At 40.3% G+C, this 15,616-nt stretch overlaps 1 long non-coding RNA gene across 1 annotated transcript; it reads right to left on the bottom strand.

Moving 5' to 3' along the window:
- Positions 1-4,115: 4,115 nt before the first annotated feature.
- LOC105356130 lies at positions 4,116-4,982 on the bottom strand. The gene is made up of 3 exons (XR_002873126.1): positions 4,555-4,982; positions 4,336-4,478; positions 4,116-4,219 (listed from the first exon to the last, which is right to left on the bottom strand). It is a non-coding gene; the product is annotated as an uncharacterized LOC105356130 (long non-coding RNA).
- Between the last annotated feature and the right edge of the window lie 10,634 nt (positions 4,983-15,616).

The following is a 15,616-nucleotide window of genomic DNA, read 5'->3' as shown; positions in this document are numbered from 1 at the left end:
TCTGTGCATCAGCAAAGGGGACTGCTGGGAGCCACAGATGTTGAGCCGGACGACACCAGGAACATGCAGGACGAGCAGAGTCACGTCTGTCTGCAAGGACAAATCTCTGCTTTCCTTTCAGCTCCAACTGTGACACACATGACTCTGGAGGACCACAATTATTGTTAACATGTGTAAAAATAAATGTTAACATATAAAACGAAATTGTAAATATGTACATTTGATATTTATATGAAAATCCTTTTGAGATTGTTAAAAATGGCTCAGATTTAAATAATACATGTAAATTATTCATTTTTGTTAATGCATTTATTAAACAAATTGGAAAAACAACGGCAACATTACATTTTTGAACAATATTTTCAACTCAAGTAAGCTGAACAGACTTTCCTGTCGCTCTTCCTCCCTTCTTGCTCTTTCCTCCTCTCCTCTTTCAACAAAAACCTTTACCCCAATATGACAACGATTAACTGTTTATTAACAAAGACAAATCTGATCATGATCATCAAGTGACTTGACTCCCATCCGGCACGAGCTTGCCTGAAAGCAAACAGGCTATCTTTCTCCATCCACAGATGGATCAGATTTTCCTCATCCTCGTCTGTCCCTACATATATAAACACATTTAAAACATGTGTTAATAACTTATGACTACGGTTAGAAGTCATTGCTTTTTGATGTAATATCTAGCGTTTGTTTTTAGCCTTCGGCGCTAAATCACGCTAGCGTTAGCGTTAGCATTACCGAAATTGATGGGCTTCAAAATAATGTAGGTTGTCGATTGAGGAATATAACATATTAAACACATCATCTTACGTGTTTACAAATATATTTTACAATAGATACAAGATACTTTTTAATATACTTACTTGTTTCAGTTGTTTTCCTTGCCCAACCAACTGCTATTTTAGAATAATTCAAACGCAATGTATCGTGGGTCATATGCAGTGCATTCTGGTCCGACCGCACTGCATTCTGGTCAATATTCGCCAATTGATTGAGCATCGATCCACACTGGTTTTTCGTAGAGACTTCTGGGAAATTTCTAGTCCACTCAGTTTTTGAACTGTGGATTTGGACAGCCCTACAAAATGGCGACCGCACTATATAGTGGTTAGGGCGGTAATTCGGACACAGGGAATGTTAAAAACGATCCCTGACTACCGGATAACTCTGATCAGTAAAACCATTCAGACGATGTTATGTTACAAGTTTATTATTTCATTATGTCATTATTTTCTGTTATTCAACTTATTATTCCCTTAATTCTCTTTCAATGTATCAACATACAACTGTTGAGTTAGTAAAGTTTCTTTAGTAATAGTGTATGATAGAGCAGCGGTCCCCAACCTTTATTGTGCCAACCTTTGACGTCTGACAAAATTCTCACCGACCGGTATGTTATATGTGGCGGACACACACTGCAGCAACGCTGCAAAAAAGGCAGAAACACATGATTAGAAGTACTCTGCATTTTTAGTTTGACACACTAAACATTGTACATCGCACACAATCCTCTCCCCTTCCCACACTCATGGTGCTAAAAAGAAGTAAACACAACAGGAAGAAATAACTAAGGGTGAAACAACAGAACGGCCAGATGAAAGGACCTGTAGGCAAATAGAAACACCCATGCTCAACCCTATTTTGACCAGAGCAGGCAAAGGGATTGATTTAATTCCCTGTGACGCCACCTCCGACAGTGACCCCTGCAGCCTGCGGAACTCCGACAGCAGACCAAACGTCCATGTGACCGACACTACAGTACAACAAAATATTATGACTTGCATGAAAACTGTGGTATTTTCTAAACATAACAGTAAACACGAATTATGACATGAGCAACGTCCTCTCTGCCCGCAACACTCCCTGGTCACTATTATTAAAACTTGTAACCCTTGTGCTATCTTAGATGACCCCCCCTTACATTGACATGTTCTCCCTACCATGACAAAGGTGGATAAAGGTGGAAAGATTTCATGTAATCCATGGACACCAGTGAAGATCACAAATCACAAATCACGGCTTTTTAAGGCGCCCTGCAGCTGGCTGAAGGGGCCGGATTCACAACAGGATTAGTAAAAAGAATAAAGTACAGAAATGTTTTGTTTCATTGGTTTTATAAGAGCATGTTAGTCACTTCTGTAAAAACAAAATACTCACGCTAGTGAGACATCCATGTTTTTGACTGTTTGCCTCACATCTTCAAGGGTTTTTTCCTATGGACATAATGCACACACTTCAAAAATAATTTCTAATGTACATGCACAGAAACCATGAATTTTCCTCTGGTCTTAGCTAGAGCACAAGCTTTAACCCTTGTGCTTTCTTAGATGACCCCCCCCTTCCATTGACGTGTTCTCCCTACCATGACAAAGGTGGATAAAGGTGGAAAGATTTCATGTAATCCATGGACACCAGTGAAGATCACAAATCATTGAAGAAAAAAGGTTCAGAGCACTGTCTAGTGGGTCTAGATGACCCAACTCCCAATGTTAAAGTGCCTAGGATAACACAAGGGTTACACATGCCACAGTGGAGCCTTTGCTGAAAAAGTCTAATTTGGACCTGATAAACCTATCTCAAAGCTTCCATTTCTTTCAATAATTCTGGAAAAGGTGGTCTTTGAACAATTGTCAGAGTTCTTGGATAAAAGGAGTACTGTAATTTTCGGACTATAAGCCGCTACTTTTTTCCTGCCCTTACAGCCCTGCGGCTTTTTCAGTGACGCGGCAAATTTATGGATTTAGTTGGCGGCCGCCATTTACGTACTTTCGGACTCAGTACATGGTTTGTATTCTCTATCCAACTCCAAGCAACAAGTCATTTATTTTTCAACACACCTCTTATCAGCCAAACAGCATGCACCTAACTTCAGGTCTTAGACATTTCAGTCATAGTTCAACAAAAAGAAACACGCATGCCCAGCCGCATCCCAGAATCCTTTGGTGCCATTAGACCCAACGTGTACGTGATCGCCACTACAATATGATGCAGCTTTCAAGTTAAAAGCAATCGTTAAAAGCAGCGTGAAAGAATCCACCATCACCAACGGGTTTGGAAAAGCCGGTCAGCTGCTGACGGAAAAGCTGCAATCTGCAGCTGGGCTGCACATAAATATGTGGGAATAACATCAGCCTTTATTTTGTCGGGACACGACTGGAAACACAAATTGACGTGGTCGTTTTAACTGTTTCTAAGGACTGAACGGAATGTTGCTTTGAAAAGCTCACACTGCAAAAAACCACCATCTTAATTCAAGAAAAAAGTACTTGTTTTGAGTAGAAATTGACTAAAAATAAGTCAAATTATCTGTCCATGCAGCTAGTAAATTTTACTTAACAAGATGTCTTGATTTAAGTAAAAATATCTAAGCCATAGTAAATCGGTTAAATCTTGAAATTAGGCAAAAACACTTATTTTAAGCAGTAATTTAAGACAAAAAAACTAGAAACTAGGATATAGGGGCTTGATTAAAATTTATTGCCTACTAAAATTCAGAAAATACATCTTGAAACAAGCTGTTGCAAAAGATATTTTTTCTTGTTTCAATACTAAAAAGAATGAAAACAAATTCACTTTTCGATTCTTTTATTCAACTTACAAACTGAGATTTGTGATACAAATTTACCCAAAGGCACTAGGAATACAACTATTTCTTTAACAACACAATTAGAATACTCATCTAAAGAACAGACATAAACATTGAACTGCAAAAGCAGTTTATCTTCCAACAAATTCTTTACTTTAATGCTCTTTCATGTGGTGGTGATGTCCCACTTGTGAATTGTATCCTGAAGGATCTCTGTCTGAATGACAGAAGGGTGGCCATGCAATTTGTGTAGGTCAGATGTAGTGTGTAATAATATGCCATTTAGAAAATCAGACCCTCGTGAAGCTTTTCTTTTTCAAACGTCACTGGCATCAAACCAATAGCAACGGTGCATCTGCTGCCATCGAACACCAAGACTGGACTTGACAGGCCTCTCTTCTGGATGAAGACGTTTGGATCTTCTGTTGACTATAAAGCAGAAAAAACGTTTTTCCTTTAGTATCTCCAATGTAGTAATTTCTTTATGTATCTGCTTAGGGCAAAAATAAAAATTTACCTACTGAACATGCAGTAAAGCTTCACTAGCACACCCCAGTTTCTTTGATGGAGGTGCCACTGGGGGAAAGAGAATGGGAAGGGCCTTCACCAGAGCAAAGTTGGCTTCCACTGAAACACAATAAAATAAATTTTACTTCTTGAAGAACAAACACATAGAACCTAGTGTTTTCTGAGAAGAAGCATTCACGCATCTAACTACATGTATCAAAAAGGCATAAACTTACTTTTATCCCTTTTGATTGGTGGCTTTATTGCCTTCTTTCATACTCTGTAAAATGACCCTGGCGCAGCAATCCTCCCATCACATTCTGACTTCCTCAATGAATTCATAGTGGGGAGCAAGGACTCTATGCATTTCTCTAGGCACCTGCAATGACAAACCAAGAGATGAAAAATATATATACATTTAAAATTTTACTTTATACTTTTTACATAATACTTACATGATGCAGTTCTCTGGATAAACATCCACGATGGATGAAGCTCTGGTATCTCCTCTTATGGCTCCACAATCAATGTAAGCTCGTTTGGCCTGAAACTCCAGATCAAAAAACTGTTAAGATCAGCTTGGGCTTCTACTTTTTGTACATTTCCTGCAGAGTTTTATAATGCCTAGCTTGTACTTGCATACTATCCTTATTCACTAGAAGTGATCAAAAATTGTGTTTTAATTTCTGCCAACAATAGTAACTCTCAAACTTAAAAATGTTAAAGTCACAATTTTTAATAACAGCAAGTTTTCATTCTAACTTTAAGATCATCAAGCATACATGACAAACAGTCTTTCAAACTGGCCGATTTGGGTGGGAAACTGCCCAATCTAGCAACCCTAGCATAAAACTGAGTTACAGTTGAGCACTTTTGGGCTAGCGATAACTCAAGTTAGCTTACTACAATAGCATACTTCTTAACACTGAAATACATTTTTACTAAACAAAAAATTAATTTAACATATTTAAACTGAACCAAAATCTCATTCATTGTATTTTAAAGTATATTTATGATGTATACAGGATACTTACAAAAAAGTGATGGAGTAGCTAAAATAGTGCTAGCGCAAGCTAGCTAGTTGCTCCGTTAGCTTGCTTCTCAAGATGTTTAAACCCACTTTATAATCTTTACCAGCTGCGTGGAGCGTAATGGTGATTTATTCTATGTCATATAATTTAATATAGCTTACCTCGCGCTGGGTCGGTCACAATATGAAAATACTCAAAGGGTATCCCAAAAATGCAATAAATAGAATTAATCTTTTTGTGTTACACTTCCTTATGCCATCATTATGAAAATAAATAAGTTATAAAACAGCATATAACGTGTTGGCTCTACTAGTTTATCTTAAGCAAGTCTTCTGAACATAAATAATGCCCCTTCCTTTGGTCACAATGGACTTTTCCATTTTTGCTTGTGCAAAAATGTCCGCCGGAATGTTCCATTGAAAAATTACGACAAAACATGAAAAATACATATTTTAAAAGATCAAATATTCTACGTAAACCTTGGTTGATATAACAAATAACTTATTTTATTAAGGAAGATAATCATTGTCTGATTTGTACAATCTTTCGATTCAAAATAGATCTTTGCACAAAATATTGAGTTGGTATTGCCCAAACCAAGCGCGGTAGAATTATGATTGCATCATCTGTGGATTGCAAAGTACTGTTTATAATTTAAATTTAAATCAGATAACCATGCTGTTAGAGTGAAGTTGCTTGTTCTCAATATTAACAAATATGTATGTGAAAGGTCACTAATTATCATTTCTGCAAATAAAACAATACTTACTTTTGGACCTACACAAAAGATTTTGTGGTAACAATGGATTGTTGACAAGACAGACAACATTGTCATGAAGCCAGGTTTAATGAAACACTGTTTTAACAGAGACCTTCTTGCTTATGAACTAGCTATACCTAATCTTGCTTACGTTTATAAATGCTGTAAACAAGCTTGGTTATCATATCATTTCAAAATTAGTGTTTTGATCAAATATGATGTTGATGACGATATTGCAGTTAAAAACAAAAATACGTATCTATTGTTTATCCTATAAATATTGGATGAGCTATTGAACATCAGTATTCAAGTACATTTTTGGATATCAGATAATATGGTTACATCTAAAATAAACTTAAGACCTTAACCTGTGCTTAAATCAGGCCTGCAGTATTTTTTCTTGTTTTGCATGGAAAATGATTAATTTCTAAATTCACAAACTGATCAAGAAAGGTAATGCATATTTTTGTCTTAAAACAAGTTTAATAAACTTAAATTAGGACGTTTTCCTGTCCTTAAATCAGGCTTGCAGTGTTTTTTTCTTGTTTTGCATGTAAAATGACTACTTTCTAGATTTACAAACTGATCAAGACAGGTAATGCATATTTTTCTTAAAACAAGTTTAATAATCTTACACGTGCTGCTGTTTTTATCTAAAATTAAGATCAATAAGATTTTACAGCTAGTTTTAAGATTAATAATCTTAGGTAGATTGACAAAATTTGCAGTGCACAGCCTCTGTGTGAGCTGGAGACATGTGTGTGAGCTGGAGACACTGCCGATGGCAGTCTGATGGCTCCCACACGTAACAACGCATCCGCCCCTCATCCACAAACGTTCAGTATTAAGTCCGATTGCTCTGCACAGACACGATTTGCTCGGTCCACCGGCGCAATGGGGACGAAGCGCTCCTCCTTGGAGCCGCCCTGGCCAGGGGTGTCGGAGAACATAGGAAGGGGAGACAAAGAGCCCGCCTGGCGAGCGGGGAGCGCAGAGGCGTCCGCGGAGCGGAAGGAAACTTCTGACGCACGCGCAGCGCTGAGGCACGCGTATCACGCTGAGGCGCGCGCTTTTCAGTCGCCGCTGCATTATTTTACTGGTGTGTTTTTTTAACCAGCCCTGTTACTCCCATAATGCTGCCGCGACACAAGCGGAAGGAGAGCTGTTCTTCCGTTCGCCCCTCCATCCACTGCTGTTCCTTGCTCATTCTTAAACACGTGCAACAGTGTGGCGAGCCGGGTTAGACCCGCCTTTAGCCCCTAAGACTCATGGGAAATGGGGTATCGCGGATGTAAATTTCCTCATCATAACTGAGGGATGTAATGTTGATTATATGGTTACTGTTTGTAATTTTATGTATGATACCTAGATTGTCAATAAGTAAAAAAAACTTAAAAAAATTAAAATAAAAAAAACCATAACTGAGGAACTTGTGAACAGAATAGAGCTGCATGCTGTTTGGCAGATGTGGGTGTATTCAAATACATGAGCCTGAGGCAAAGCTGTCTCCTCCCACAGTGTGCTAATGAATTACACTCGGTCTGGGAGTCAGGATGTGATTTGTCAAGCTGACCGTGTTGCGTAATGCATGCGGCTTGTGTATGTACAAAAGAAGTTAAACACATGGAAATGGATGGGTGCGGCTTGTAATCGGGTGCGCTTATTAGTCCGGTAATTACAGTATCAATGACGCTTTTCAGTCAAGCTTTCGTAACACATCACTCCACAGAAACAGCTCTGCTGAAAGTGTCCAGTGAATTTTGATTCTGGCAAATACACTTCCCTAGTTTTACTCGATCTTTCGTCAGCTTTTGACACAGTTGACAACCAGATCTTGATAGAAAGATTGAGGGACCTGACTGATTTGTTAGGGTCAGTTCTCCACTGGTTTTTCTCTTACTTATCTGCTCAGAATTTCACTGTAATGGCTAACCACATGTCTCAGTCAGCAGACTTACTGAGTGGGGTTCCTCAGGGCTCTGTTCTGTTTTTATTGAACATGAACCTCCTTGGAAGGATCATCCAGGAATTTAGTGATGGTTCCAACCATTTCTTTGCTGATGATATCCAGCTATATTGCTCTTTTAAGCCCTCCGAGACACACAAGCTGGATTCTCTGATGAACTGCTTGATGCAGATAAAACAATGGCTCTGTAAAAACTCTTTTCAGCTAAACTCAGAGAAAACAGAAAAACTAATGATTGCCCCTGATGATGCTTTACCAGGGATTAAGAGGCACTTGGTTTCTCTTGTCCAGGCTGTCAAACCCAGCCTTAGAAACTTAGGTGACACTTTTGACAAAGAGATGTCACTGGAGCAGCACTCCAAACAGCTGATCAAGAACCATTTCTTCCAGATGAGGAGCATTTCAAAGCTTAGGAAAATGGTGTCATGTGAAGATTTAGAACTTCTTATTCATGCCTTTGTTTCTACACAGCTACTGCAACAGTCTGTTTTCCTGTCTGAATAAGAAGGAGCTGTCTCATCTGGAGTTGATCCAAAACTCTACTGCGAGGATCTAGACCCGCACCGAGAGAAGAGATCACATCTCCCCTATCCTCAAAGCTCTTCATTGGCTCCCGGTTGCTTGCCGCTTACAATATAAAATATCAGTGCTGAATTTTAGGACCATCCTGTGCACTGAGATCTGTGGATTAGAACCTGTTGATTGTCCCTCACACATGGTTCCGAACCAGAGGAGACAGATCCTCTGTACTCATTTATATTCTTAAGGGGGTGCAGTATTTTGTACGGCAGAGAAGATCTGTTCATAATGTTAGTTTTTGTTGCATGTGATGACATGCATAGATCAGTACAGAAATGTAAATATATTGTCCATGGTTTTCCGATGTCCCACAAGGGTTGAACAGTTGGGACAGGTCTGATTTAGAGAGAGAGGATAAGCCACATAGGGAACAACAACTCCAACAGTTTCCTCCTCTACCTGGTCATCCAACGTCCACAGCATCCTGCACACAAAGAAAAATGTATTTAAGAAAGCTAAAATGAGAATATATATAAAAAAAAAAAAAACGCCCTTCTCACCCTCCGCGGGTGGTTTTCTCCTCCAAGCTCGGGTCCTCTGCCAGAGGCCTGGGAGCTTGAGGGTCCTGCAGTATCTTAGCTGTTCCTAGCACTGCGCTTTTCTGGACTGAGAGGTCTGAGGTCTTTCCAGGTATCTGTTGTAGCCACTCCTCCAGCTTGGGGGTTACTGCCCCGAGTGCTCCAATTACTACAGGCACCACTGTCACCTTCACTTTCCAGGCTTTCTCCAGTTCTTCTCTGAGTCCCTGGTATTTCTGCAGTTTCTCATGTTCCTTCTTCCTGATGTTCCCATCGCTTGGCACTGCCACATCCACCACAACGGCTTTCCTCTGTTCTTTATCCACCACTACAATGTCTGGTTGGTTCGCTATTACCATCCTATCAGTCTGGATCTGGAAGTCCCACAGGATCTTTACCCTCTCATCCTCTACAACCTTCGGAGGTGTTTCCTATTTTGACCTTGGGGTCTCCAGTTCATATTCTGCACACATGTTCCTGTATATTATTCCAGCCACTTGATTGTGGTGCTCCATGTATTCTTTCCCTGCCAGCATCTTACACCCTGCAGTTATGTGCTGGATTGTTTCAGGCGCCTCTTTGCACAGCCTACACCTTGGGTCTTGTCTGGTATGGTAGATCTGAGCCTCTATTGCTCTGGTGCTCAGGGCTTGTTCCTGGGCTGCCAGGATGAGTGCTTCAGTGCTGTCCTGTAGGCCAGCCCTTTCTAGCCATTGGTAGGACTTCTTGATATCAGATATATATACACACACACCTTAAATGATATTCAGTAGCTGCATTTTGTGACAGTTAACTTTTTGTGAACCTGCAATATTTAAGGTTGAGAATAAAATGGTTTTGGAATACAGTTCTGGTACCTCAAATAAAAAATGTTTCTAAAACATAAAGAATTGTACTTTTTTTTAAAAATAGGGATTAACTTGATTCCCAACTAGGAAATATGTCACTTTCTTAGCTCCAAGAACATAACATAAAAAAATAAAAATTACCAGGAACATGCATCTCATGAATATGACTAACCATTTTTGCTATATGTATCATGTTCAGGGGTATTGACTGTTCATTTACAATTACTAATTTTTGGCACAGCAATATGTTGCTATGTTGTTCAATTCCCTCTATAATCCCTAAGGGGAATGTTGAGAAACCTTTGAGGTTATACATTAATTTACTTCTTGAATGAAATATTTGATTAATCCTAGTGACAATTCACAGGTAATTTTCCCAGGATTGACATGACCGATGCTGACACTGTCGTAAAAAATGGACTTTGTTTAATCCGTAAAAGTCCTGAAATGAGCCGGAAACCCTGCTAGTTTAGAGCTAGCTAGCATGGCTAGCACAGGAGAACATTGTTTACAATGAATGACTATAGTGTTTCATGCAAAATCTTACTTTCCAACATCTTTTTTCCCTAGCAGCTACTGGTGGAGCTCCTCTGACTGCGCTGGCGTCCTCCGGTTACATAAAGTACACCTTGGATCATTTAATATAGTAAAAGGTTTGAAAAACTCACCTTCTAAACTGGTATGTTGACGTAAGACTCAGAGTTATTTGGTAGCCAATGAGTTTCTGGATGTTGATGATCAGTGTTGCCAGATAGAGTCACAGTTTTCCAGCCCAAAAGTGATCTAAAAACCGCCAGACCCCGCAAAAACCCGCCCAACGGGGGGGGGGGCAAAGCGCATGGGACTAGTCACAAGAGTCAATGAGGTGAAAAGTGATCCTCCACATGATGTGTTTGGGAAAACTGAACTGCAGTTCTTTGGCCACTTCATTGGAGCGGATGGTGTGAAGCCAGATGAGAGCAAAGTGGAAGCGATCGCGAAGATGTCCAGCCCATCAAATGTGGAGCAGCTGCGCCAGGTGCTTGGACTCATAAACTATGTTGGAAAGTTCCTACCTGGCCTGTTGACAGTGTTACATCCACTCACCTCCCCTGCATGGGTCTGGGATGAGCCACAGGAACGAGCATTTAAGAAAGCAAAGACAATGTTGGTGGCTGCACCTGCACTCCACTACTATGATATTAACAAGCCTACAGTGGTCAGCGCTGATGCCAGCAGCTATGGTCTTGGCGCTACGTTGTTACAGGACCACAATGGAGAGTTAATGCCTGTTGCCTTTGCTTCGCGCACTCTCACTGATGCGGAGAAGCGATACTCACAGATAGAAAAGGAGTGTCTTGCATCAGTCTGGGCCTGTGAACGTTTTGCTCGCTATATCCAAGGCATGGGAAGTGTTCGTTTACAAACTGATCACAAGCCATTGGTGCCACTGATCAACTCATATGACCTTGACAAAGCACCACTGAGATGCCAGAGACTGCTAATGCGTCTGATGCGATTCAATGTAACTGCTGAACATGTTCCTGGAAAACAGCTGGTTGTTGCAGACGCACTCTCAAGACACCCACTGAAAGACAGTTCTGTGCCACAGACTGAAAAACAAGTAAAGGCATATGTAAACACAGTAGTGGATAGCAAACCAATCAAGTCAAACAAGCTGGAGGAAATCCGTGAAGCAACAAAAGAGGACACAGACCTTCAGAAGGTAATCACATTCATGAGGACAGGGTGGCCCCGCAAGATGGGTAAGAATTCAACGTTGTACAGATTCTTTGCAGCTACAACCACCTTTCAGAGTCAGATGGTTTAATGCTGTATGAAGATCGCCAAGTGATTCCCTCAGCACTCAGATCCGGTGTTTTGGACCAGCTCCACGAAGGTCATCAGGGCCTTACTAAATGTCGTGAGCGAGCCAAACTAACAGTGTGGTGGCCTAGCATCGGAGCACAAATCACCAGTAAAGTAAAGTCATGCAACTTTTGCAGAGAACATAAGCCTACACAGAGACGTGAACCACTGATTACGACTCCCCTCCCCAGTGGTCCATGGCAGAGGATTGCAGTGGACTTGTTTGAGCTGGAAGGTAAAATGTATCTGGTTGCAGTTGATTATTTTTCCAGAGACATTGAGATTAGTTCTCTCACCTCTATCACCAGTAAGCAAGTAATCAACAAGCTCAAGCACATGTTTGTGAGATGGGGGATTCCGTTAGAACTAGTCAGTGACAATGGGATGCAGTTTACGTCCGCTGAGTTCCAAGACTTCAAACAGAGGTATGGGTTCACTCACATCACCTCGAGCCCCCATTACCCACAGTCCAATGGAGCTGCTGAGAGGGCTGTTCAAACTGCAAAGTATATTTTAAAACAGCCAGATCCTTGCTTAGTACTCATGAGTTACCGGTCTACTCCAATCGCAGCGACTGGTGCCAGTCCAGCACAGCTCATGACTGGTAGACAAATCCGAACCACCGTTCCGGTGTTGGAAAAGACTTTAATACCAAGTCCAATAAATCCAAATCATGTCCGCCAGAAGGACATAACAGCCAAAGATTCCTATCAATTCTTCTACAACCGCAGACACTCAGCCCAACCACTTTCAGAACTTCACCTAAGTCAAGATGTTAGAGTGAAGCTTGATGGGGAGAAAGGATGGACAACTCCTGCTAAGGTCATCAGCAATTCCAAGGAGCCGAGATCTTACATTGTGGAGATGGACAATTGAAACATAGCCCGTCGGAACAGACGACATCTCCAGGCTGTTCCAGTGACAGAACTCTGTGGATCAACCTCAGATCAACCCTACTGCACCACAGAAGGACAGCAGCGGTATTGCAGTGGTTCCACCAGAGCCGCCGCAGAGCCAACCTTCGATGAGCCTTTCTCCAGGCCCTTCCATTCAGCCTGCTACTCCAGTGAAGATGACCTCCAGGGGCCGTGAGATCAAAGTGCCTCAGAGATTTAGAGACTAATATTAAAAGGGCAAAATAAACCCCTTTTAGGACTGAGGGCAGTCTACCCATTTGCACTTACCATACCTGTGGAGGACTGACCACTAGGGGTCAGACGTTGCATGTTTTATGCAGAAGAATTGTGTCGGTACCTGCTGCACATGGTTAAGCTGCCGTTGAGATTAAAACAGTGTTATGAACGACAGTTGGTCTCATCTTTCCGCTCATAACATGACAGTTTTGGTTCTCAATTGATGCATTTTGATTTGGGGTTTTGATTTGCAGTTTTACGGTTTGACATTAGCCGCTGCATTGACAGCATATGTTTACAGGACGCATTTTTCTTCCAATCAGGCGTTTATTCTGTAGGAAAAAATCTGTTCGCTTTGCAGATTTCCTATGCGTGTTCAAAAGTCAGGAGAGTGAAACCAGGATTCAACTGGAAAAAGTTCCACAAAGTTTTATTTCCCTAACAGAATTTCTAAAACAGATTAAAACAGATAAATCTCAGATATATATTTCTTTTAAAAAGAAAGTTTTTTATCATGCATGGATTCATCGACAGCTGGACCGTCCGCTTCCGCCGGCCCATATTTGGAGGTCCACACTGCAAAATGGCCACCACATCTGCTTGGAGAACAGAAATTACATAGCAGGCACTGGAGCAAAACGTCAGCCTCTTCTTGACCTGAGAACTATATAAAATGTATGTTTTTAGATCTTATTCTTTATTATATTGCAGTTTTATCTTTAGTGTAAAGTGAACTCATTTTGAACTCTTTTAGGACTTATTCTCCAGTGACCTTCACTTGTGCTTTGTAGTTGCAGCAGCAACTAGGACTTCTTTGTGCAAATCTAGGAGTTTTCAGAGACGCAATAAATATGTCATGGACTACATTTCTACTATCTGGGTTGAACATCTTATCCTTGGGAAAGTGTTCAGATTCGTGTTCTCATGTGGAGGATGAAGCTGACCTCTGATCTCGTGCCGGTGATGGAGTATTCGTTTGGCTGGTATGATTTATTTTGGACTAGATGAGGACTCTTTTGATCATGGATTGTGTGCACCGGTGAATGGGCCCCCCACCCCCGGAAAGGCGGAGCGGATCTGGAGTTGGCAACCTTCATCTATTGGCCGGTGGAAGCACGAGGGATACCGGCTGACGAATCAGAGTGTTCCGGGGCGGAGATTCAAATACATGTTAAAAGGACTGTTTTTAAAGTTTTCTACTGTTCTCAGAAAAACCTACAAGTAATGCGCATGTAACTTGTGCGTCTGTAGGTCTTTTAACTTGAGAATCAAGATATCTGCTACAATGTCTTTAATCTGTGTTAGAACTATTGTCAGGGCAATAAACTTCGTGTATTTTTAATCCGGTTGAATCCCTGGTTTGCTTTACCACTCTCGACATCTGAACACGCATGGATGGAAAGATCTAAAAGCGGAAGATTTCTTTCCTACAGAACGTAAATAGAGCTTGGTTCCCACAGATCCGATCTTCAGCACAAGTGGTTTAAATCTGGTCCATGACAAAATTTACTGTTTCTTAGCACAGCTCCTTGACTGGCAAACAAAGGATTGATGTCTTTCCATATGAGGGAAGGGGGGGTCTGCCTCTGCACCCATAAATTTATCTAAAGGAATGTGAAAGGGGAATGAGCTTTTACAAGTTATAAAAGATGGTTACAACACACTGAACACTGAAGATTAAAACTTCAACATGATAAAAGATAAGACAGAAAACATATTTTTTCCATTCCGATTACCTTTGTCCATGTACTCTCTGGCAACACTGCGCAGAGCTAGGAACCTGATGAGAGTGCTTGCCATGCACGGTGAAGTACTTGGAAAGAGACTGTTTGATAAAATGTCTGAAGAACACAGCTACAGCGCCTCTCTTTGCTTACTTAAAAAATCATTTTGTCAGTCAAAAGTGCCAAAAGTGTCAAAAAAGCGTTTTTTGCTCTGAATATGACTTTTTTGAATTTTCAACTTACCATGTGGATAAAATAACACTTTAAGCACAAAATCCACTCAAAAGTCAAAGTTCTCATTTGCAGTCAAAGAAAGTGTTATTTTATATCACATTGTAAGTTGAAAATTCAAAACAGTCATACTCAGAGCCAAAAACGCTTTTTTGACACTTTTGACTGACAAACTGATTTTTTAGAAAAAAATGCACCCAAAAGTTAAAGTTCTCATTTGCAGTTCGAAAAAGTGTTATTTTTGTCACGTTGTAAGTTGAAAATTCAAAACAGTCAAACTCAGAGCCAAAAACGCTTTTTTGACACTTTTGACTGACAAACTGATTTTTTAGAAAAAAATGCACCCAAAAGTTAAAGTTCTCATTTGCAGTTCAAAAAAGTGTTATTTTTTGTCAGTCAAAAGTGTCAAAAAAGCGTTTTCTGCTCAGAGTATGACTGTTTTGAATTTTCAACTTACTACATGACAAAAAATAACACTTTCTTGAACTGCAAATGAGAACTTTGACCATTGAGTAAATATTGTGCTTTAAAGTCATTTTGTCAGTCAAAAGTGCCAAAAGTGTCAAAAAAAGCGTTTTTGGCTCTGAGTATGACTGTTTTGAATTTTCAACTTACAATGTGGATAAAATAACACTTTTTCGAACTGAAAATGAGAACTTTAACTTTTGGGTGCATTTTTTGCTATAAAATCATTTTGTTAGTCAAAAGTGCCAAATGTGTCAAAAAAGCGTTTTTGGCTCTGAGTATGACTGTTTTGAATTTTGAACTTACAATGTAGATAAAACAACACTTTCTTGAACTGCCAATGAGAACTTTGATTTTTGAGTGGATTTTGTGCTTAAAAATCATTTTGTCAGGCAAAAGTGCCAAAAGTGTCAA

This window comes from Oryzias latipes, chromosome 4 (genome assembly GCF_002234675.1).
Source record: "Oryzias latipes chromosome 4, ASM223467v1".
Classification (NCBI taxonomy): Eukaryota; Metazoa; Chordata; class Actinopteri; order Beloniformes; family Adrianichthyidae; genus Oryzias; species Oryzias latipes.
This window is presented reverse-complemented; position numbering and strand designations above follow the sequence as displayed.